Source organism: Corvus hawaiiensis, chromosome 3, assembly GCF_020740725.1.
Source record: "Corvus hawaiiensis isolate bCorHaw1 chromosome 3, bCorHaw1.pri.cur, whole genome shotgun sequence".
Lineage (NCBI taxonomy): Eukaryota > Metazoa > Chordata > Aves > Passeriformes > Corvidae > Corvus > Corvus hawaiiensis.
Window position 1 is genome coordinate 261,696 of NC_063215.1, and position 21,106 is coordinate 282,801.

Sequence of the window (21,106 nt, forward strand, 5' to 3'; positions counted from 1 at the left end):
TCCTGATACATTATGATTATTATTGTAAATTCCCACTCCATTTCTTCCATAGCCCTTTGCTTCCCAGAGGTGGTGCTTTAGGCAAGCCCCTCCAGCCTGGGAAGGTGCTTTTGGCTCCGGACTCATTCCCAGTCCCCATGAGCAGCTGGACCTGTGCTGTCCCCAGCAGGTGCCTTTCCTTCCTTCCCTGCTGCACTTTGGCTTTTTGAGGGCTCTCTAGGGGGCTGAGGGAGAAGTTCTTTGTCATTCCAGGGCAGCATAAGCCCTGATCCCACTAAAAGCAGGAGGAATCATTTAATCCTTGTTTTTGGATACACCTTTGGTGTTTTCTCTCTTTTGCTGACATTGTGTGGTAAAGCAGCAGCTCCCTGGAATAATTTTTATTTGTAAAACAATGAATTCTCTGCTGGAATCCCAGTCCCAGCCCCCCACATCAAGGTGCAGTTCAAGGCCTTACACCCTGACCAGGACAAGTTCCTGTCCTTAGACATGGAAAACAGGGAAAAACTCAGACTGGATTGGAGCCAGCATCCAGAATGGGGAGAGTGAGGCAGTGTGCTTGGCACAGGCTGGGGCTGGTACAGGGGGTGTTCCCCGTAGGATGACACCCGTGTGGAGCAGATCCTTCTCTTCCTTTGTCCGAAGTCCGATGGCAAAGGACTGAAGAACCCACAAGTGGGGCCTGGAAGGAAAACAGTTCTGTTAAAATTAGGCAAAGAATGCACTAAGAAAAAATGGACATCCTTTTTATGTATGAAAGTAAGTAGGGGAAAAATGTTGAAAAAGAGCTCTTTTATTTGGTGCCACCTCATTTTTTTAATGGATAAAACCCTCTAGTGAGCAATCAGAACAGGAGTGGGAAAGCCAGGAGCCTTTGACTTCCACAGTGGACTTAATTTCCATGCTTAATTTCAACAATTTCTTCTCTCTCTCAGGACAGGAAAACCCACTTAACTTGTCCCATCTTTGCCAAAAGCTTTGGTGTTTGAGCAGCCAAACCCAATGGGCTCTGGCCCCACCAGCCTGTACTGGAGGGCCCCTGGTCCTGCCTGTGGTGTGGGATGAATCCCCAATTGTCCCCAGAGGGGGCTGCCGTGGTCCCTGCAGTGCCCAGCACCTGAGACACAGAGAGAGCCCTGTCCACAGGGGCTCCTTGTCAGGAATGTGGCAGCAGCCCCAGGAGCAGGCTGGAGGTGAGAACTGGGGCTGTGTTTGAGACTGACCAGGTCAGCTCAGTGTTTACCTGTGGGAGGAGTTTGGCCCCCCACGCTGAGTTGAAGCAGGATCAGGGTGACAGATGCTGCATTTTGGGCACCCTGAGAGTTTCTCTCCCCCTTGGAGATTTCCTGCGGGGATGGGGCAGGGCAGGGAGCAGAATTAACCCTGCACCTCCCGTGGGCACTGCTGTGCCATCAGCCTGTGGGAATTTGCTGCTGCCGCTGCCACCCCACCTGGGGGCTGCGTGCTCCTGGCAGCCCTTCCCAGCCCCACACCCGAGCTCCAGCGCTGCCTCCAGGCTGTGTTGGGAGCGTTTGCTGGGAATGTGCCTCATCCCTGGGAGTATCCTTTCGTTCCAGAGTGGATGGACAGAGCTTCTGGGCTTGTCAGCTTCAGAGTTCGATTGCAAAAGTCACTGCAGGGAAGAATGACAAGGAGGTTTGTCAGAGTGGTGCTGTCAGACCCCACCTGCCAGTCAGTGCTTTGGGTTGGAGGTTGTTGTGTATTGGCCCTGCAGGGAATGAATGTCCCCTTCCCACCTCAGCCCAGCAGATGCCAAGGGCTCTTCCTGGAGTACTTATTCTTTGCTTCCCTTTGGGATAATGTAATCTGCACCCTTCCATGAGCAATTCCTTGGCTTCTCCTGGAGAAAACCCCACGGCAGAGGCAGTCTGCAAAGGAGCCCAGAGCTGTGCTTGGAGCAGAGAGTGCTGAGAGCTGCGTGTGCCTCTGCTGCCCCAGGCTGGCAATATCCCCATGGAACAGACTGGGCAAATGGGATTAGAGGGAGCACAATCCCTTCCTGGAAGAGGTTTTCTCCTGTGCAGATCAGGCACGGGGCAGGAAGGGAACTTTGGAAATCAGCTGATTTCCCCCAGAAAGCATCACTCACATCAGCATGGATGACATGACCTGTGCCCACCGCTCACGATGCACCCAGCCAAAATCAAGAGCAAAGGTTGGTTTGGGTGTGAGCACTTGAAATAACTTTGAAAGAGAAGAAATCACCTTTTGCTGCTTCTTTCTTTCTTGCAGATGCTGGGATTGCCTCTGTGGACATGTGCTGAGCTCTCCCTGCAGGGAACTGTCAGGCCTTAACAGCTGTGAGGTTGTGTTCTTCTCAGTGGGGAACTGGAAATAATTATTAATTAATTGATTGCAGAAATGTTTTCTGAACCTTTCCCCTTTCCTGGTAGATCTTCTCTCTCTGCCTCTGAATTTACAGCTGTTCCCTGGTGTCATTGGCCCTGCCTGAATTCCTTGCAGCTCCTCACTGGAAAAACCTGGGATAACTTCGAGGGGACAGAGGAGACATTTTTAGCTGAAAACCTGGGGTGACTGAGAGGGGACACAAGAATTGTTTGTGTAGGAAAATGGGAGGGGATGTCGAGGGGAGCAAGGTGGCATTTTTGAGGGAAAAGCTGAGGTGATGTTTAGGGGAGAGAATGCACATTTTTGGGGTGGAAGAGAGTTAATATTGTACAGGAAGGAAAAACTGGGGGGTAAAACTTGATGTAATCTGTAGGGGACAGAATGAATATTTTGGAGCAAAAACGAGGTACTCAGTAGTAGACAAATAAGGAAAATTTTGGAGGCAAAACTTGACAAAATCTCACGAGTAGAGAAAGAACACTTTGAGGGAAAAATGAGGTGATGAGTACTGAGCATGTGGGGAAAATTTGGGGGCTAAATCTGAGCTAATCTCTAGAGAAGAGCATGAACACACTGAGGTAACATGAGGGAATCAGTTGTGGGCAGATAGGGAAACTTGTGTAAAAATAGTAGTAAATAAGCTGTAGAAAGAACATTTTGAGGTAAAAATGAGGTAAGCAGTAGTAGACAGATGGAAAACTTTGGGGGTAAATCTTGATAGAAGCTACATGGTAGAAAGGAAATAAATATTGAAGGAAGAATGAGGGAATCAGTAGTGGACAGGTAGGGGAATTTTGGGGGGTCAAACTTGAAATAATCTAAAGGTTGAGAATGAATCTTTTTAGGTAAAAATGAGGTAAATTTAGGTAAAAAAGTTGTGGACAGGTAAGGAAAATTTTGGGGGTTAAACTTGAGGTAATCTCTAGGGAGAGTGTGACCACTGACATAAACTGAGGCAGTCACTGGGGCTAGGCAAGGAAATTTCGGGTGTAAAACTTGGGAAGATCTGTAGGGCAAAGAATGAACATATTGAGGAAGCAATGAGGTGATCAGTAGTCAAGATGAGGTAGAATGTGGGGGGCAAACCCTGAGGTAATTATGTAGGAACCATAAGTGGTTTTGAGAAAAAATCTGAGCTAATTTGTAGGGGACAGAATGAACATTTTGGGGGTAAGACACATAACCTGCATGGTTTTGGTTTTAAAATCTAGTCAGTGTACAGGGGACAAAATAGACATTTTGCTAATAAAATCCGAGTTCATCTGTAGAAGAAAGAACTCGTGTTTTGAGGTAAAAAGGAGGTGATCAGAATTGGGCAGGTAGGGAAAACTGAGGGGGTAAAATGTGAGGTCATCTCTAGGACAGAGCAGGAACATCCTGAGGTAAACTGAGGGAATTGCTGTGGACAGGTGGGTAAATCTGGGGGGTAAAACTTGAGGGAATCTCCATGGTAGAAAATGAGTATTTGGAGGTAAAAATAAAGTACTCAGTGGTGGAGACGTACGGAAAATTTTGGGGGTAAAATCTGAGGTGATCTGTAGCAGAGAGAATGCACTTGATGGGGTAAACTGAGGTAATCGGTTATGGACAGGTAGGGAAGTTCGGAGGGGTAAAAATTGAAAGCATCTGTAGGGCAAAGAATGAAAAGATTGAGGTGGAAATGAGGAAAGAGGTAGTGGACAGGTGGGGAGAGTTTTGGGGGCAAATCTTGTGGTAATCTCCAGAGCAGAGAAAGAATGCTTCCTTGTAAAAAATGAGGAACTCAGAAGGAGACAGATGGGGACATTTTGGGGGTAAAATCTCAGGTCATCTCAAGGTGAGGGAAGGACTATGTTGAGGTAAACTCAGGACTCACTGTGTCCTCCTTCCTTGGCAGCAGCTGGCAGGGAAGGGAGAAGAGGCCTCGGGCTGGAGAGGGGCAGGAGAAAGGCACTGTGGGCAAAGGCACCTCCCTGGCATCCCCAGGGCACCTGTGGGGAACACAGTGGACACTTCGGGAGCAAAGGGAGGCAATAGCATTCTCCCTTTGGGGGATGCTGGCATTTGGATCATTCCATCCATTTGCCTGCTGAAATTTCCCAGCCCAGGGGCTTTGGCTGCCAGGGCAGCACAAAGATTGTTCCCTGTGTGGTGCCCAGATTTGGGGTTCAGCTTTGCTAGTTCAGATGAATTCTACCCAAAGCCCTGAATTCCCTGCTGAATTGCCACTGGAATAGCCTCCCAGTGCCTCCTGGAGCATGGATATTCCTATGCAGAGCTGCCTATTTAACACCAGCTGTGTCAGGAACCAGCAGAGCTTCCAGGGAAGCTCAGCAGGGTCAGGGCAAGGACAGCTTCATGTTCCATAGAATTTGCTGTTTGTAACCCTCATCCCCCAGCCCCCCCATGTCCCTGGGGGCACCTGACAGAGTTCCCTGGAATTCAGCTGCCTGCACCCCCCGAGCTGGAGCTCCAGGTGATATTTTAAAGCAGGAGAAGGCACTGGCTGGACACGCTCCCAGCCCGTGCTGAGGCAGCCCCTGTGCCCTTCTCTCCCTGCAGGAGCTGATTTCATTCCAGAGCCTCAGGAGTGGCCTCTGCAAGTTCTTTTCCCTCGGGAAAGGGATGCACATCCCCGCCTTCAGGGCGCCTGCAGTGGGAGCCACCTGGGAAAGCTTTCCATCAGTTGTGCAGTTCCAGCTAGCTCCCCAAAATCTCCCAACTCAATCCAAAGCGATTTCTCTGACTCTGACCTTTCATTTGAAGGCATCTCTGAGGGCATTGCTTGGCATTTCATTGCTGTGGGGGAAGCTTGCCTTGGCTTTAACGCTGCTGAGGGATGATATCCTCAGGCTGGGAGGGAAGGCATTTTGGGTGGCTGGGACATAGCTGGCAGGTGTGTGGGAGGTCAGCACCGGGAATTGCTGTCTGAGCCCCTCTGCAAACAGCCCGTGCTGACATTCCCCAGTGCCAGCTGTTCCTTGGGGTATTTTTGGGGTGTCAGTGGGGTCTGTCGGGGCTGAAGCATCTCCGGGTGCTTGTTCAGAGCGGCCCCTGGCCAAGGGGCCACGGGCAGCCCTTTATCCATGTCCATCCCAGTGCTGCCTAGGCAGCCCAGTGCCCGTTCCCGGGATGTGTGTTCGGCACGCTGCATGCCACGGGCAGGACACTGCAGGCACAGCTCCTCTCTGCAAATCCAAAGCACAAGAGCTGCTGCTTCCCTTCCTGGGGCTCCCGGCCTTCTCCCTCCCCCCATTCCCTGCCAGCTGGGACACAACGGAGGGAGCACCAAGGAACACTCCTGGCAGGGAGCAGGAGTCGCTGAGAGCCGTGTGCAGCTCTGGGCCGGAAAAGCTGGCCCGGCCTCAGCAGCCCCTGGGATTTTGGGCTGTGAACACTCACCTGTGGGAAAGGCCCCTCTGCAGGCAGGAGCAACCCTGACACTCTCCAGAAGAGCTTTGGCCGTAGACCAAGTGAACCCTCAGGACTTACCTTGCTCATTTCTCCCTGGAAAGGGCCATGGAATGAGCACCTTTACAGCTGTTGGGTAAATCCTAGAAAGGGCAGGAAATCAGGGTTATGGGAAGAGTTCAGTGCTGTCACACAACTGCTCAGCTGTGTTGTTCCATGATCAGGTGCTGGCCATGGAGGTCTGCCCTGTGGCCATTGCAGGGGCTGGTGTGGAAAGCAGCATTAGCATAAAAGAAGGAGCTGTATTTGCATAGGAATGAACCTTGCTGGCACTTGGCATTCCTATCCCAGGCAGGACATTGCCAGGAGCTGAGATTGGCTTAGTTGGAGCAGGGTGCTGAGAATGGCCAGGTGTGGGTTCAATCGCCAGAGGAGCCATTCACATAAGGGTTCGACTTAGCGGTCCTTGTGTATCCATTCCCACTCAGGATGTCCTGTGCTCTGGAAATAAAGAAGAAACATTTTTCACTGGCCTTTTAAAGCCAGAGGTTTTTGCACTGGAGCGTGCAAGCCCCAGAGAAAGCGGGAGGGGAGGAAGGAGAGCATCAGCTCTCACGCGGCAGTTGTGGGATGAGCGGCTCAAGCGAGCCCCGGCGAGGCCCCGGCGCCACAGCGGGCACAGTCAGAGCAGGAGCGGCAGCAGCGGCCTCGGCGCCAGCGGCCGGGCCGGGGGAGCGGCTCGTCCCGCTGCAGCCGCGCTCGTTGGGCGGGGGCGCGGCGGGCGGGAGGCCCCCGGGGGAGCGGCCCCGGGGCAGGGGGAGGCGGGCGCTGCTGTGCGCAGAGGGTGCGGCAGCCTCGGCAGTGCCGGGGCTGGGGGAGCTCCGCGTCCCTGCGGGGGCTGCGGGCGGGGCCGGGCCGGGAGCGCCGGCGCTCCGGTTGCGCCAGGGGGCGCCCCACAGGGCGGGCGGCGCTGAGGGAGCGGCGGCCTCTGGGGGTGCCGGGGCGGGCACGGGCGGTCCCCGCGCCCCGGCCGCTTCCAGCCGCAATCCAACGCCTGCTGCGGGGAAGCGCCGCCCTCCCGGCGGGCCCGGCACCGGCACGGCCCCGGCTCTCCGCGGCCGTAGCGGGAGCGTAGCCGGAGCTCCGGCGGGACCCTAGCCCCGCGCTGGCCGTAGCCGGAGCGGCAGCGCTGGGCTCGGCCCCAGCGCCAATCCCGGAGCGGCTCTTCCCAGCCGCGGCGATCCCGATCCCTAATGCCATCCCCAATCCCACCTCAGTTCTCCGGCCCCGGGAGCCGCACCCCGCCCGCCGAGAGACAAGCGGCTCGGCCCGGGACCCCCAGCAGACACTGACAGGACCCAGCCCCGAATCCTCGGGCCCGGGTCCCGTTTCCGGTCCCACCTCAGCGCCTCGGGCTCGGCGCAGCGCCGGGAGCAGCCCCCGGTGCCGGGCTCCGCACAGCGCTCCGAACGACGGTCCCGCCGCAGCCCGGGATGAGCAGGATGAGCATCCACCGCACAAAGCGGAGCGGGCGCGGATCCGCCGGCATTTACGGGCGCGGGCGGGGCGGGGCGGGGCCGGCACAGGTGTGAAGGGCGGGGTCCGCACAGGTGCGCAGGGCCCCAGAGCGGCTGCGCGGGGCGGGGCCGAGGGGATTTAAGCCTCGGGAATCGGCCCCCGCCGCTATTTGTTCCCTCGGCGCTCGGTAGGAACGGTTCTGGCCGGACCGGGCTCTGTATCTCTATATTTGTATGTCTCTATGTCTCTGTATTCTTTTCTTTTCTATTTGTGTTTGCTTCTCTTCTTCTAACCCTCTCCGTTCTCCCCCCTCTGCCTCCCCTCCCCCACCCCCTACACCTTCCCCCTCCTACCCCCCCCCCCTCTCCCCCCTAGCCCTCCCCTCCCTCCCCCCCCGGCCCGGTCCCCCCCATTCCCCCTACACACCCCAACCCTGCCCTACCCCTCCACCCTCTCTCCCCTTCTTCACCGTTCCTTCCCCCCCCCGCCCCCTCACCCTGCTCCCCTTCCCCTCCCAGTTCCCCCCACCTGCCCTCAATCCTCCCCCTCTGTCTCCCACCTTTCCTTCCCCCTCCACCTCCCTCTGTTCCTCTTCCCTCTTTCCCCTTCTGCACCTTGACCTCCCCCTCCTGTGTTCCGTCCTCGTCCTCCCCCCGCCTCCTTTCCTGTCCCCCCACCCCACCTCTCCCTGCACACCCCGAACCCCCCACCTGCCCTCCTTCTTTGACCCCCTCTGCTCCCTTATTCCCGTCCTCTGTCCCGTCTTTCCCCCGCAGCCGCGGGGCTCGGGGCGCCGGAGAATAAAGCCCAGAGGGCCGGAGCCCGGCGCCCCTGCCCTCGCTGGAGCCCCACACGGGCCGGGCCCGCTCGGCGGGTCCCCCGTGCAGTACAAGAACAGCGCCGGGGCTCCGGCTTTCCACACATCACACTGGGGATCCCCTCCTCAGGAGGGGTTCCCGGGGGGGTGGTGGATTTCAGGGAGGGTGGTGGGTTCGGGGGGGGCGGGGTTCGGGGTATGGGGTGGGTTGGGGCGGGCCCCCTCCGGAGGCGGGAGTCCCGGGAGGGGGTCGGGGTGGGCCCCCTCCGGAGGAGGGGGTCCGGGGGAGGGGGGTGGGGCGGAGGGGGGACTTCCCCTTTCCCAGTCCCCGCCCCCTCTCCCGGACCCCCTCCTCTGGACCGGGGCCCCGGGGGGGGAGGGAGGGGAAGCAGAGGGGGTCACGTCACTCTGCAGCATGAACAGACGTAGAGATCACAGCCCAAAGCAACAGCCCCTCCCATGCGGCCCCCACCCCACCCTCCGGGGCCCCGGTCCGGAGAAGGGGGTCCCGGGGAGGGGGCCGGGGGGAACCCCGTCCGGAGGAGGGGGTCCGGGAGAGGGGGCGGGGACTGGAGGGGGGGGAAAGTCCCCCCTCCGCCCCACCCCCCTTCCCCGGACCCCCTCCTCCGGAGGGGGCCCACCCCTGACCCCCTCCCGGGACCCCCTCCTCCGGAGGGGGCCCGCCCCAACCCACCACCCTCCCCGAAACCCACTCACCCCCCCCGGGACCCCCTCCTCAGGAGGGGGCCCACACCAACCCACCACCCTCCCCGAAACCCACCACTCCCCCGGGAACCCCTCCTGAGGAGGGGATCCCCAGTGTGATGTGTGGAAAGCCGGAGCCCCGGCGCTGTTTTTGTACTGCACGGGGTCCCGCCGAGCGGGCCCGGCCCGTGTGGGGCTCCAGCGAGGGCAGGGGCGCCGGGCTCCGGCCCTCTGGGCTTTATTCTCCGGCGCCCCGAGCCCCGCGGCTGCGGGGGAAAGAGGGAAAGGGGAGGGATGAGATGGGGTAGGGAGAGGAGTCGGGGTGGTTTGGGGAGAACCGAGGGGGGAAGGGAAAGGCCGGGTGAGGGGGAGGGATGATGGTCAGAGGAGGGGGAAGAGAGGGGAGTCGGGTTGGGGAGCGGGGTACGGAGAGGGGAGAAAGGAGGGGTAGGGGAGAAAGGAGGGGTGGGGGAGAAAGGAGGGGTGGGGGAGAAAGGAGGGGTGGGAGGGTCGGGGATGCACAGGGGAGCAGGGAAAGAGGGTGGGGGGCGCTGGGGAGAGGGCAGGCGGGGGGCTGGGAGAGACAGGGAGGGTGTGGGGGAGAGAGAAAGAAACTGGGGGGGGGGTAGGAAAGAGGTGATAAGCGGGGGACGAAGGAGGAGGATAAGGGCAGGAGAAAGAGGGGGAAGAAAGAGGGGGAGCGGGGGCCTCACCCGGGCCACGCCGGGGGAGCCCGTCCCGGCCGCAGCCTCCCCGAGCTCTGAAGGAGCGAATGACGGCGGGGGGCGATTTCGGGGGCTTAAATCACCTCGGCCCCGCCCTGCGCAGCCGCCCTGGGACCCCGCGCACCTGTGCGGACCCCGCCCCGCGCACCTGAGCCGGGCCCGGGGCCACCCCTGAAACCGCGCCCCGGCCCCGCTCGGCCCCGCCCGGGACCGCCCCAGAGCCCCGGCCCCGCCCGGCCCCGGGGCCCGCCCTGCCCGGCACGGGGGCGGCACCATCGCTCGGGCCCCGCCCCTCTCTCCCGGGCTGGACCCGCCCCGCGCACCGGGGCCGGACCGGGGCCGCTCCCGGGACCGGGGGTCCGGGTCGTGCCGGCGGCCGCTGCGGGTCCCGGGCGGTGCCGCCTCTCCCCCGGCGGGATTGGGGCTGGGATCGGGACCGGGAGGAGCCGCTCCGGGACGGGCGCTGGGGCCGAGCTCGGCGCTGCCGCTCCTGCTCCGGCCGGCTCTCCGCGGGGAGCCGGGGCTGTGCCGGCGCCCGGGCAGCCCCGGCATCCCGAGCCGGGCCCGACGCGCCGGGCCGGGCTCCGCTCTCAGCCCTGAGCCCCTCCCGGAGCCCGCCTTGGGCCCCACGACGCGGCCCCGGGCTCTGCCGCCAGCCCCGGACGCGGCGCTGAGTCGCTGCTCCCGAGCTCTGCGTGGGGCCGGCGAGCCCGGCTTTGGGCTGTGCCTGAGGCAGGACTCGGAGCTCAGAGACACAGACTCGCCCTGGCCCGAAGAGCCCGCTTTGAGCATCAAAACACGGCACTTGGGCTTTAATTCAGGGCCAGCAAAACGCAGCACTTCAGTTTCTCTTTGTGAGCCCAAACACACAGGACTCGGTCTCTTCCTCAAGCCCTGAAAACAGGATTTAGTCACTGTTTCTGAGTCCCAACTCTGGCCATAGGAGCCTGCTCTCAGGACTCTAGTAGATAGAGAAATGCTGCTAGCAAGGATTTTCTTGCTATTTTCTGTGAGAGACTTTTCTGTCTCACAGAAGAGGTAGCAGAATTATGTAAACAACCAAACCACCTGCAATCTTGAAAAGTCTTCTTTATGGTACAGTAGAAAAATATTTTGACAAGGGATGTTTTAGGATTTTAGCCAATCACCCCAAGGGGAGGCTGATCCTTTGTCCAATTAGACTATGAAGAAAGAAGTCTATAAAAGAGTTTGTAAAATAATTAATCAATCTTGCTGCACAATTCCTGCCTGCTGGATCTTCTCTCCTCCTCCTCCTCCCTACAGCTGCGGGACACAGTGATATACCCTAGGTCCTCGGCCTGTGGTAATAGGACAATGCAGGATTTAGTCTCTGCTTTTAAGCTCTGCACCTGCTTCTGAGCCCTCGAAACGCAGCACTGGGTCTCTTTTTGTGAGCCCAAAACCGCTCCTGTCCCTCGGGTTCGGAGCCCCCAGAAGTGCCCGGGGCCACAGCTGGACCCCAGCTGGGCACCAGCAGCTGCTCCCTCTCCCACCCGTGGGATGGGGAAGAGACCAGAGACAAAATTCCAGCTCAGAACAGTTTAAGAATGGAAACCAAGACAATCATTTGAGATTAATGACAACACATAGTAACAGTGAGAGCAACAAGAGCAGTGGTAACACTAATGAACAGGAGAGGGAGAAAAACCCCTCCACACCTGCCCTGTTACGATCCGGTTTAAACCCAGAAAAGCAAAGCAAGCTCAGTCTCTGTGCATAAACCAGAAAGAACTTAGAAGGTTCAAAATATCCCCAGAAACGAGATTAAAACCAAACGAGGCTAGATGTTGTTGCCAAAAAAATGGATGTATTTTATTTAATAGAAGAGAGGCAAAGAGAAGGGAAGAGAGAGAAAGAAACAGAAAAAAGAAGGGTGCGTGGGGGGTGGGGAAACAGGGAGAGGGGTTGGATGGAAGCCCATCACCCATCTGAGGGTGCCAACGACGTCTTGTTGCTCCCCTCCATCCGGTCTGCCAGTGGTGAGGGTCCCCCCGTGGGCGCTGTGGCCACGCCGCCACATGCTGCCACAGCCGAAGGGTGCAGAATTCCATGGGTTAATGCACACTTTGGGCCAGGTGGGAACGCCCACGTGCCTCTCTTGCAGGGGCTGGCTTGACACTGTCCCTTGCAACACTGAGGGTCTGTTGCATCATCTCTGGTGCTCTGCTGCAGGGTCTGGGGGCCCCTGTGCTGGGCCATGTCACCCCTTCTGCTGTGGATGAGCAGCACAGTCCCCGGTGAGGACCCCACAGCTGGGCTCTGCACAGTTGGAGGATGGGCAGTCACTGCGTCTGTGACCACAGGCTTTTCCGAGGTACCCAAAGCCTCTCCTCCCTCCACCCCTTGGTTCGAGCCCGGGCAGCTGATAGCCCTGGGGCTGTGCTCCTCATCTTGGAGGTGTTAAGCCTGTGCTCCGTGAATATCCCCAGCCCTGAGTTGTTACTTTATCTTATCTTCATCAGCGAGCAGTGTCAGGCCTCAGGGCCCCATTCAGGGTGTGGGAGTCTTCTGCAGCTTTTGTAATACAGTTTTAAAAGTCTTTTAAGAAAATGTTTAAGTCATAAAACATAATATTTCAGTCTTTGAAACCCCTCCCTTTAACGTTATAAATCCAATATCTAATCCAGAGCACCAGAACCTCCCACTGTGGAGGATTTCCATATTCCTGTTGCTTTCTCTGTGTTCTGTCCTGGGAATTTGTGGACTGAGGAAGGCACTGGCTGCTCCTCTGGCCAAGGGGAAGGCTCCTGTGCTATTCCCATGAAGAGAACACCTGGAATTACTGCCCTGGGAGCCCAGTCCGGTCTTTCCAGTGACTGGGGGACATCCAGAGGGTCTTTACATGAAATGAAAATGAGACCCCGGCCCAATGCATTGACAGCAGGATTGGACACTCCTGGCCAAGGCGACCAGTCCGTGGAAATTGGACCAGTGACGATCCAGGGGGGATTTTAAGTTGGATACTTGCAGATTTCATCGTGCAGAAGCTCCAATTCTTTTGGCACCTCTTGTTTAAATGTCTCCCCACTGGAAGAGGTCAATTAGTCTTTGTAATGACCTGACTGCCAGAGGCAGGGAAAAACAATCAGCGTTCCCTGAACGCCTCCATCACTTCCATGTCCACCTGCAACGACAGGCCGATGGACAGGCAGAACAGGCTCAGAGATGGGGCTTTCAACACAAACCATTCCATCATTCCATGATCTCTGCCTGTATTAATGTTGCACTCTTCCCTCTCAAATTTAAATTCCCAAATTTAGATGATTTATTCAAGGAATAATTTTAAAATTATTCAGGAATAAAAAGGGAAGCATCAAACATACAAGAATCATTCCCACACCCACCAAACCATTCTTAACTGGAAGCCTATTCCCTCATCTCTGTCTTTGTTTTGCTTTCCTGGAAAACCTTGTGATGCCAGAGTCTCTCAGAGCAATGTACTGGCATTACTGGAAGGTTTGCTCTGTCAGAGAGCCTGGGGGGTTTACAGCACTTGTTCCTCTGCATCTTTACCCTTTCATCAGCTTTCCCCTACAACGGTGTTGTGGGAGAAGCTTGGAATTACTAGAAATGGATCAGGTTCACATTTTTTCCCCACCAGTTTTTATCTGGTTTCAAATTCCTGGAATTACCCTCAAATGTGCCCTAGAACACTGCTGTGAAAGGATCAATGAGAAGAACAGCCTGAAAGCAGAAAACCACCTCGGCAGCAGCCAGAATGATCCCATTTCTCTTCTTACCTGGTCCTGCCAGGGCTCCCAACAGCCATTCCCATTGCGAAACAAGAGCTATGGAAGACATTCCTGCTGTCCGTGAGGGTGAGGAGGCAGTTCTGGATGTTCTTTGCTGTGGAATCAGACAACAAACAGAGTGTAAATGATCTTGGTAGTCCCTTCCAAGCCAAACCAGCCCGTGATTCCATGCGTGGATCAGCACCTGTCCCAACTCCATTCCAGAAACCTCCTCCCGCTAACCCAGAACTTTCCTTTTTCTACTCAACATCAGGGATTTGCTGCCGAGTGCCCCGGGCAGGGGAAGCCTCAGCATTCCCTGGGGTGCCTCAGCATTCCCTGGGACACCTCAGCATTCCCTGGGGTGCCTCAACATTCCCTGGGGTGCCTCAGCATTCCCTGGGGCGCCTCAGCATTCCCCGGGGCGCCTCAGCATTCCCTGGGGTGCCTCAGCCTTCTCTGGGGTGCCTCAGCATTCCCTGGGACGCCTCAGCATTCCCTGCGCTGCCTCAGCACTCCCTGCGCTGCTGTTCCACGCCGATCCCGTGGTCCAGCGCCTGTGCGGGCTGCAGTGCCGGGCTCTCCCCACAAGGCGGCAGCACCGGGAGCGAGCAGCCCCGGCCGGTCCCGCTGGCTCGGGGCAGCTGCGCCTTGAACCCGCCCTGAGCCGGCGGGGCCGTGAACACAACGAGCAAAAACCCCACCGATCCCCTTTATTTCACCCTCAAAGGCACAGGATCGCAGCATTTCCTGGGCTGGAAGGGACCCACAGGGAGCATCGAGTCCAAATCCTGGCCCTGCACCCCAAGAATCCCACCCTGTGCCCGAGAGCCTTGTCCAGACCCAAACTCTTCCCCCAAGATCCTGAAAACACAGAGGGGCTGGGAGAAGGATGACAATGGAGGATTTTTTATATAGATCTCCTTGTATGATCGTTATATAATATTATTAGATAGTCCAGGAACCCATCCCTGTGCCTGGACACCCATCCCTGTGCCGGGACACCCATCCCTGGGCCGGAATACCGATCCCCCGCGGCCCCCACCGTCCGCTCGGGGCTGTCCCCGTTCCCCGCTCACCTCCGAGCCCGGAGCACCCGGCCCGGTGCCCCCGGCCCGGCAGCGCTGCTCCCCGGGCTCCCCGCCATTGCCGCTCCTGGCGAAGAAGGGCGGAAGTCACCCGGACCGCACCAATGTGGCTATTCGACCTTCTCAAGATGGCGGCCGGAAGGACCCCACTCCGTCTATTCGACTGCCTGAATGCTCCCGCCTGCCCCAGGCGCCGCTGACCCCACAGTCGGTGTCCGCATAGCGGGAAACGCCTCAGAAATCTGCGTGCAAGCGCTGGGCTGGTGTCGGCGTCGGCGTTGCGTTCAGGCAGCCGAATAGACGCAGCTTGGGGGGGGGGGGGGGCCTTCCCTGCCGCCATATTGAGAAGGTCAGAAAACAGCGTACACGGCCGCCATCTTTAGTGTGGCGGTGACGAAACTTCCGCTCTTCGCCGCCATCTTGGGTGCTGGCAGAAGCCACTTCCGGTCGAGCCGCCATCTTTAGTGTGGTACACTTAAGGGCCCCCGCCGCCCCTCACAAGGGCGTCTATTCGGCTGCCTGAATCCGGCCCGGACTCGGACGCCGGCCCCGCGCTTTCCGCGCGATTTTCCGCGGTGCTTCCCGGCGCGAGGACACGGCTGGTGGGGTCAGCCGCGCCGGAGGCGGGCGACTGCTCCGCGACCGGCGGCAGGGGCCTAGTGCGTCCGCCATCTTGAGTGTGGCGGAAGTGTAAACCACCCTCTGCAAGGTCCTGGCAGGTTCTAATAAAAACGTCACTTAACGCCGTCCCGAGAGCGCGGAACTGCGCCTTCCTTTCCGAGCCGCCTCCTTGAGAGCGACACGCGGGCGGCTCTTTCCCGACCGTGCCCGCCCGGTGCCCCCCGCCCGGGTCGCGCTGCGACCGCGCCTCTGCTGCCCGGCAAAACCGGCCCCGCCCCCCGCGCTGTCATTCCTCGCGGTCACCGCCCCGCACGGCGCCCACTCCTTTCCATAGCTGTGGCCCCACTCATGCACGGCCGTGTCCCTCGGCGCTCCGAACCGTCCTTCGCCCCTCCCCTCCGCTGACAGACCCAGCCCCGCTCGCTCCCGCTCCTTGCCCTTGCCACGCTCGGCAGCCACCGAGGCCGCCGCCCGCCCTCTCGGCTCAGCCGGCACCGGGCGGCAGCAGCGCCGGGGCGCCGTGTCGGGGGCGGCAGTGCCGCGCTCTCGCCACCAGGCGGCAGCAGCGCCGCCCAGCTCAGCCCGGGGGCAGGGACAGAGCAGAGGGAAAAGCCGCCTCTGGGCGCTCTGCAGCTCCTGCAGCCCGAGCGTCTCGGCTCCTGGGGCCAGGCGCTTGCTTCTTTCCTTCCTACAGAAAAACGCCGGCTCGTTATTCGCAAAACTTGCTGATCTCTATTCCCAGCTTCTTATATTCCTGTATGCGACAGAGTAGAGAGAGAGGGCTGGCTCATTTCAAAATGAATTTACATCTAAATCAGTAGCACTTGCCTATAGATGTAAAAGTGAAGAACTTAACAGGTTTTAGTATTCTGCACACATCCCTCGCTGGGAGGAATGGTAAAAAGTTAAAAACGAATGAAATGTAAAAAGTAGAAAGTTAGAAACAAAGTTACAACAGCAGAAATTTAGAAACAAACAAAGAGGTAAAATACAAGAAACAAACAAATTTCCAAAGGTCGAAAGTTAAAAACAAACAAAGTTAGAAACAAAAAAAAAAAATTAGAAACAAAATTAGAAAGGTAGAAATTCAGAAACAAACTCAGAAAGGCAAGTGTTGAGCCTTTGACAGGGTACCCTTCCTTCTCGGACCAGGGTGAAAGAGCAGAGGAGGCTGCTGTTCTGCTGAGTTCTTTATTTCACAGTCTCACAGCTGTCTTGAAGGCAGAGTTCGAATGGGGTTACATGATAAAGCCAAGCAGCAGCAGCAGGCAAAAACAGCTTCTTCTATATGCTCCATACACTGTATTTTTTCTTACAGAAGTGTGGAGTCTATTTGTTAATTGACCAGTAAGATTAACACACGATTCTAGTTTTCTTTTTCTTAACCCATCCTGGTCTAATTCTAACAACAGTCATAAGCCTCACACAAGTGTTACATCTGTATTACACAGATCTGCATATACAGTTTCAATCAGCTCTTATTGTTTATGTGAACACTCCATCTAAAAAATATGAACAGTGTAATTCTATCTATATTTTGTCTAAAGTAAAGAATTCTGTGAAAAGGTAACACTGCTGCAGCAAGAGAGCTGTGTTTAAGATCTCTGCTACAGCTTTTTCAGGTTTAAGGCACTTAGCATCTATTTCTACTAAAAGTTAAAAATCTGTATTTCTATTTCCCTTTGGTGTGGCTTCATGGATGTCAGCTTGTCCAAAGGTTTTAATTCAAACCTAATGCTTTGGCTTCCCTCTGGGCCTGAGGCCAGAGGAGCCTTCACTCTAACAAGAAGGTTAGAAACAAAGTTAGAAAGGTAAAAGTTAGAAAGTAAAAAACAAATTTAGAAAGGCACAAAGTTAGAAATGTAGAGTGTTAGAAACAACCAAAGCTAGAAAGGTAAAAATGGGGAAAAAAACAAAGGTTTAAAGTTTCAAAGTTACAAACAAACAAAGGAGAAAGGGACAAATCTAGAAAGTTAGAAACAAAGGTAGAAAGTTAGAAAGGTAGCAACAAAAATGGTAGGAATGTAGAAAGGTAGAAACAAGCAGTAGAAAGTTGGAAATGTAGAAAGTCAGAAAGGTAGAAACAAACAGAGAGAGAAAGTCAGAGATGTAGAAAGTTAGAAACTACCAAAGGTAAATATGAACAAAGGTAAAAGGAGAGAAAACTTAGAAAGGTGGTACAAAGTCATAAAAGTAGAAACAAAAAAGGTAGAAAGGCAGAAGGTCAGAAGGGTAGAAATGAACAAATGCAGAAAGGTAGAAACGCAGAAATGAACAAAGGTAGAAATGTAGAAAGTTAGAAATGAAGAAAGATGGAAAGATAGAAAGTTCAAATGGTAGAAACAAATAAACATGTCAAGTTAGAAATTTAGAAAGGTAGAAAGCAACAAAGGTAGAAGGATAGAAAGGTAGAGAGTCAGAACCAAACAAAGGTAGAAAGTTAAAAAGGTAGAAATGAACAAAGGTAGGAAGTTGGGGAGGCAGAAAGTGCAGAGGCTGGCAGCAGCCATTCCAGCCTTAACGAGAGCCCTGTGTAGAAGAGCAACTTGTTCCATTGATCTTCACTTTGCTAAGGGCCTTCTGCTCTCTTGGGAAAGATGCAGAGCAGGCAAATGACTACAGGTAGGAGCACCAGGTGTGACTGTTCTTCCTTCACCTCCCAGAAAGCTGGGGGGTTTCATGTCTGAGTCAGTGGCCTAGAAGGGGCAGAAAGTCTGCCCTGACCAGTCTGTGGGCATGGATCTGTTTTGTCTTTCCCTGTGCCCATTGCCAAAACTCTCTTAAAACTTTCCCAAAATAGAAACACAAAGCCTGGGGCAGATCGTGCCTGAAGAAAGAGTGGTCTCTGTTTTTTTCCAAGCTGCTACAGAAACAAACTAAGGTAGTGTGTTGGGTTGACCCTGAGTTGATGGACAGTCTTTAAGACCAATTACGCTTCTCACAATTTACATATTTAAACCGCACCGAAAGGCGGGACTTCCCCTTTTTGGTCGGAGCTCGCCTGCTGGAAGGTGGGGGGGGCTCCGAGCCTCCCGGCCCCGCTGGGCCGGGCCGGGGCCACTGCCCCTTTCCCCCTTTCCTATCGCTGCGGCACGGACCCTGGGTCACTGAGGGAGACTGTCCCAGAGCCGCAGGCAGCTAAAACCAGCCATGGACTGCTCACAGCTAAACCCATCCAGCGCGGCTTCTGGGGACAGGCGGGTCCCTCTCCTCTCCATGCGGAGCCGGCGGAGCCAGCGGGAGCCGGCAGAGCCTCCTGTCTGCAGCCAGCACACTTCGTGCTGAACTGAAGAGGACACCACGCAGCCAGCAGCACAGAGGGAGCGAGGCTTTCCCCACCGTAAAGCCCGAACAAGAACACTCTTCAACGTGGCGGCGTCAGAGTCAGAGAGAAAGAGAAGTGAGTCACGTGGGACGGAGCTGAGCATGGCGACGGGAGAAAAGAGGGCGGTGCCGCGATTCTGGCGCGCAGCTTAAAAGAAACCTTCTTGCATGCCGTGGTAAGAAACTGTAATACCACAAACTGTTTGTCTCTTTAATCCATTTGAAGAACATGGGGGGGGGGGGGGTGGAGAATCAACGTGTGCCTATGAAGTTTGTGAAGAGTGCCTATGCCAGGCTATATAGAAGTAGTAAGAGGCTGTTAGAGACTTGTGGCGAAGGAAAGCCTCTGTGTGCAGGCCAAAATAACTTATCCTTAAAAAGATGAATAACCCCATGTGATGGCCCATGTTCTGTAGTGTGAAAGAACTGTGAAATTCTTCATGGGAGAGATGTTCTACACACAGCAGACTGTTTGTTTCCGGGCGGGTCTGCTATTGGTGGCAGTTTGGGAACCACGTGCAACTGAAGGAAAACCCTTTTTTCCTTAAGCATAAGAGAGAGACTTTTCAAGAACTGCAACACTGACTAACATCCCATGTTCTGTTATCCCTTGTGTGAGCTGGATAAAAGGAGAGAAGTGCTGGAAAGAAGGGGGGGGGGGGGGGGGGGAATTTACTTTGATTTTGTTTTGTTGTTTTCTCTTTACTTTTAATTCTGTTAGTAATAAAGCTCTTTCACTGTACTGCAACTGTTTAAGGTTTGTGGCCTGCTTTGCTTTTCTCCTAGTTCTTATCTCACAGAAGGAAAATAAGTAAATAATGAATATTTTGAATCAAAACCTCTACATTTAATTGGTGTTTCTGCCCGGTTTCAAACTCAACCCGCTACAGGTAGAAAGGTAAAAATGAACAAAGGAGGGAAGGTGAGAAAGGTAGTTCGAAAGTCAAAGTCAGAGAGAGAGAAAGTCAAAGTCAGAGAGAGAGAAAGTCAAAGTCAGAGAGAGAGAAAGTCAAAGTCAGAGAGAGAGAAAGTCAAAGTCAGAGAGAGAGAAAGTCAAAGTCAGAGAGAGAAAGTCAAAGTTGGAGAGAGAAAAGTCAGAGAGAAAGTCAGAGAGAAAGAAAGTCAGAGTCAGAAAGAAAGAGAAAGAAAAATAGCGAGAAAAAGGAATAGAGAAACAGAAGAATAGGGTTTGAGAGAAAAAGAAATCCGAGTTTAAAAGAGAATTAGTGTTGAAGAGAAAAAGAGAAACTGAGAAATAGAGTGACAGAGACATCCAGAAACAGTTAAACAGTGAGAAAAAGATAAAGAGTTAGAAAAAGTCAAGTGAGGAATAGACTGAAAAGTAAAGCAAAGCAAGAAATACGGCGAGAAAAAGTACTAAACCACACCAAAGGAAGAGAGCAACCAAAAGGGGGGAGGGGGGGTATCTTTATTAGGGTTTATTCAACTTTACTGAACGAAGGTTTTTTATTTACACTTCAGCAAAGCAAGTGGAAACAACAATGTGCACAAGCACAAATACAATCCATATGCACACTGGTCAAAGTCCAATTGACATACAGAGCAATATGTGCAAGGGCAGCAGCAAACACGAACACAGAACAACACAAGCCAACCCCCTATCAGTACAATGTAACAACTGTTCTATTTCTGGAAAATTCATTACATTTTATTGTTCTAGGAACCCAAAGCAACAGCAGCACACGGAGAAGAAAACACTCATCCACCACACACCTCCTTCAGCTGACACACAAACCCACCCTCGCTCTCGTCTCGAGAGCACCCCATGGGAACGCGGTTCCCGGGCGCCCCAAAATCATCCCGCCTGACAAATCCCCGGCACGGTCGGCACCCAAACCCTGGCGATGAACGTCACCTCACAGACCGGCCAGGTCCCAGATAAAAAAACCCAGCTGGGAGGGAAAAAATCCCCAGACAGCGCAGCTGGGTTGTTTTTACTCTAAGTTTAAAAAGTAGCTGAAAAGCCTGAAAGGCAAAACTCCCACACACAAGGTTAGAACCATTCCACACACGCACTCTTCTCGCAGGCAGACAGACACAGTCACACACACACAGTCACACACCCTTCAGCTTACACCCTGACTGCAGCCCTTACTCAAAACATTCCAGCCATGAAGATGCTCCGACACAGCTTCTGGATGCCGCTCGACGTCGAACGGCGCGCGCTGGGAAAATCAGCAGCGTTGGTGACCGCGGAGATCCGAAGCCGCCTCGGGGACCTGCGAGACAACGGGAGGCGGTCAACGAGACACCGAGGGCTAGGAGTTATTCCCACACCGGGCCCGTAAGTTTTCTACCCAAAAAGCCATGAAAGAGACGAACCACTAAGTTTGATAACTCTTCTACTTAACCGTGACCCTACGTGCCGGGGCAGGACAGCTCAAACCCAGAAAGCACACAGGGAAGTGTTTTACCATGTACAGCCCCGTGAAACAGAGTGGGCCGAGAGGCAAGAACAAAAACGCAGGGGAAAGCAGGGATTAGATACAATAAAATGTCGGTAGGGCCTTTTTTAAGCTGAACCTAAGTCAATCACTACATCAAGTTGAACTCTATGTTAACTTCCAAAGACATATGTCTTTTCAAATCCAGACAGCTGGTTTAGAACTTCTGTGTTGCTGTTTAGACATCAAGCTTTGGGGCTGAGGTTTTTTTATTCCCAGGTGCTTGCTGGCAGTAAAAATACACTTCACATCTGCAGTGTGTGCACGTGGCTTGGGCTGTGGATTCTGGGGCAAAAAAAATTCAGGAATCAGGGAAAGAAAGAGATGGAAA

General features: G+C 54.9%; 2 long non-coding RNA genes across 5 annotated transcripts; both read right to left on the reverse strand.

The window, feature by feature from the left end:
• Positions 1–775: 775 nt before the first annotated feature.
• On the reverse strand, positions 776–7,335 carry LOC125322871. Of its 4 annotated transcripts, XR_007202252.1 has the most exons (6): positions 7,162–7,335; positions 5,752–6,261; positions 4,226–4,340; positions 2,227–2,349; positions 1,758–1,889; positions 776–1,633 (listed from the first exon to the last, which is right to left on the reverse strand). It is a non-coding gene; the product is annotated as an uncharacterized LOC125322871 (long non-coding RNA). The 4 variants fall into 4 exon arrangements; XR_007202250.1 differs by lacking the exon at positions 1,758–1,889; XR_007202249.1 differs by having other exon boundaries at positions 776–1,889.
• Positions 7,336–12,218: 4,883 nt separating this feature from the next.
• On the reverse strand, positions 12,219–13,329 carry LOC125323167. The gene is made up of 2 exons (XR_007202406.1): positions 13,287–13,329; positions 12,219–12,670 (listed from the first exon to the last, which is right to left on the reverse strand). It is a non-coding gene; the product is annotated as an uncharacterized LOC125323167 (long non-coding RNA).
• Positions 13,330–21,106: the final 7,777 nt, after the last annotated feature.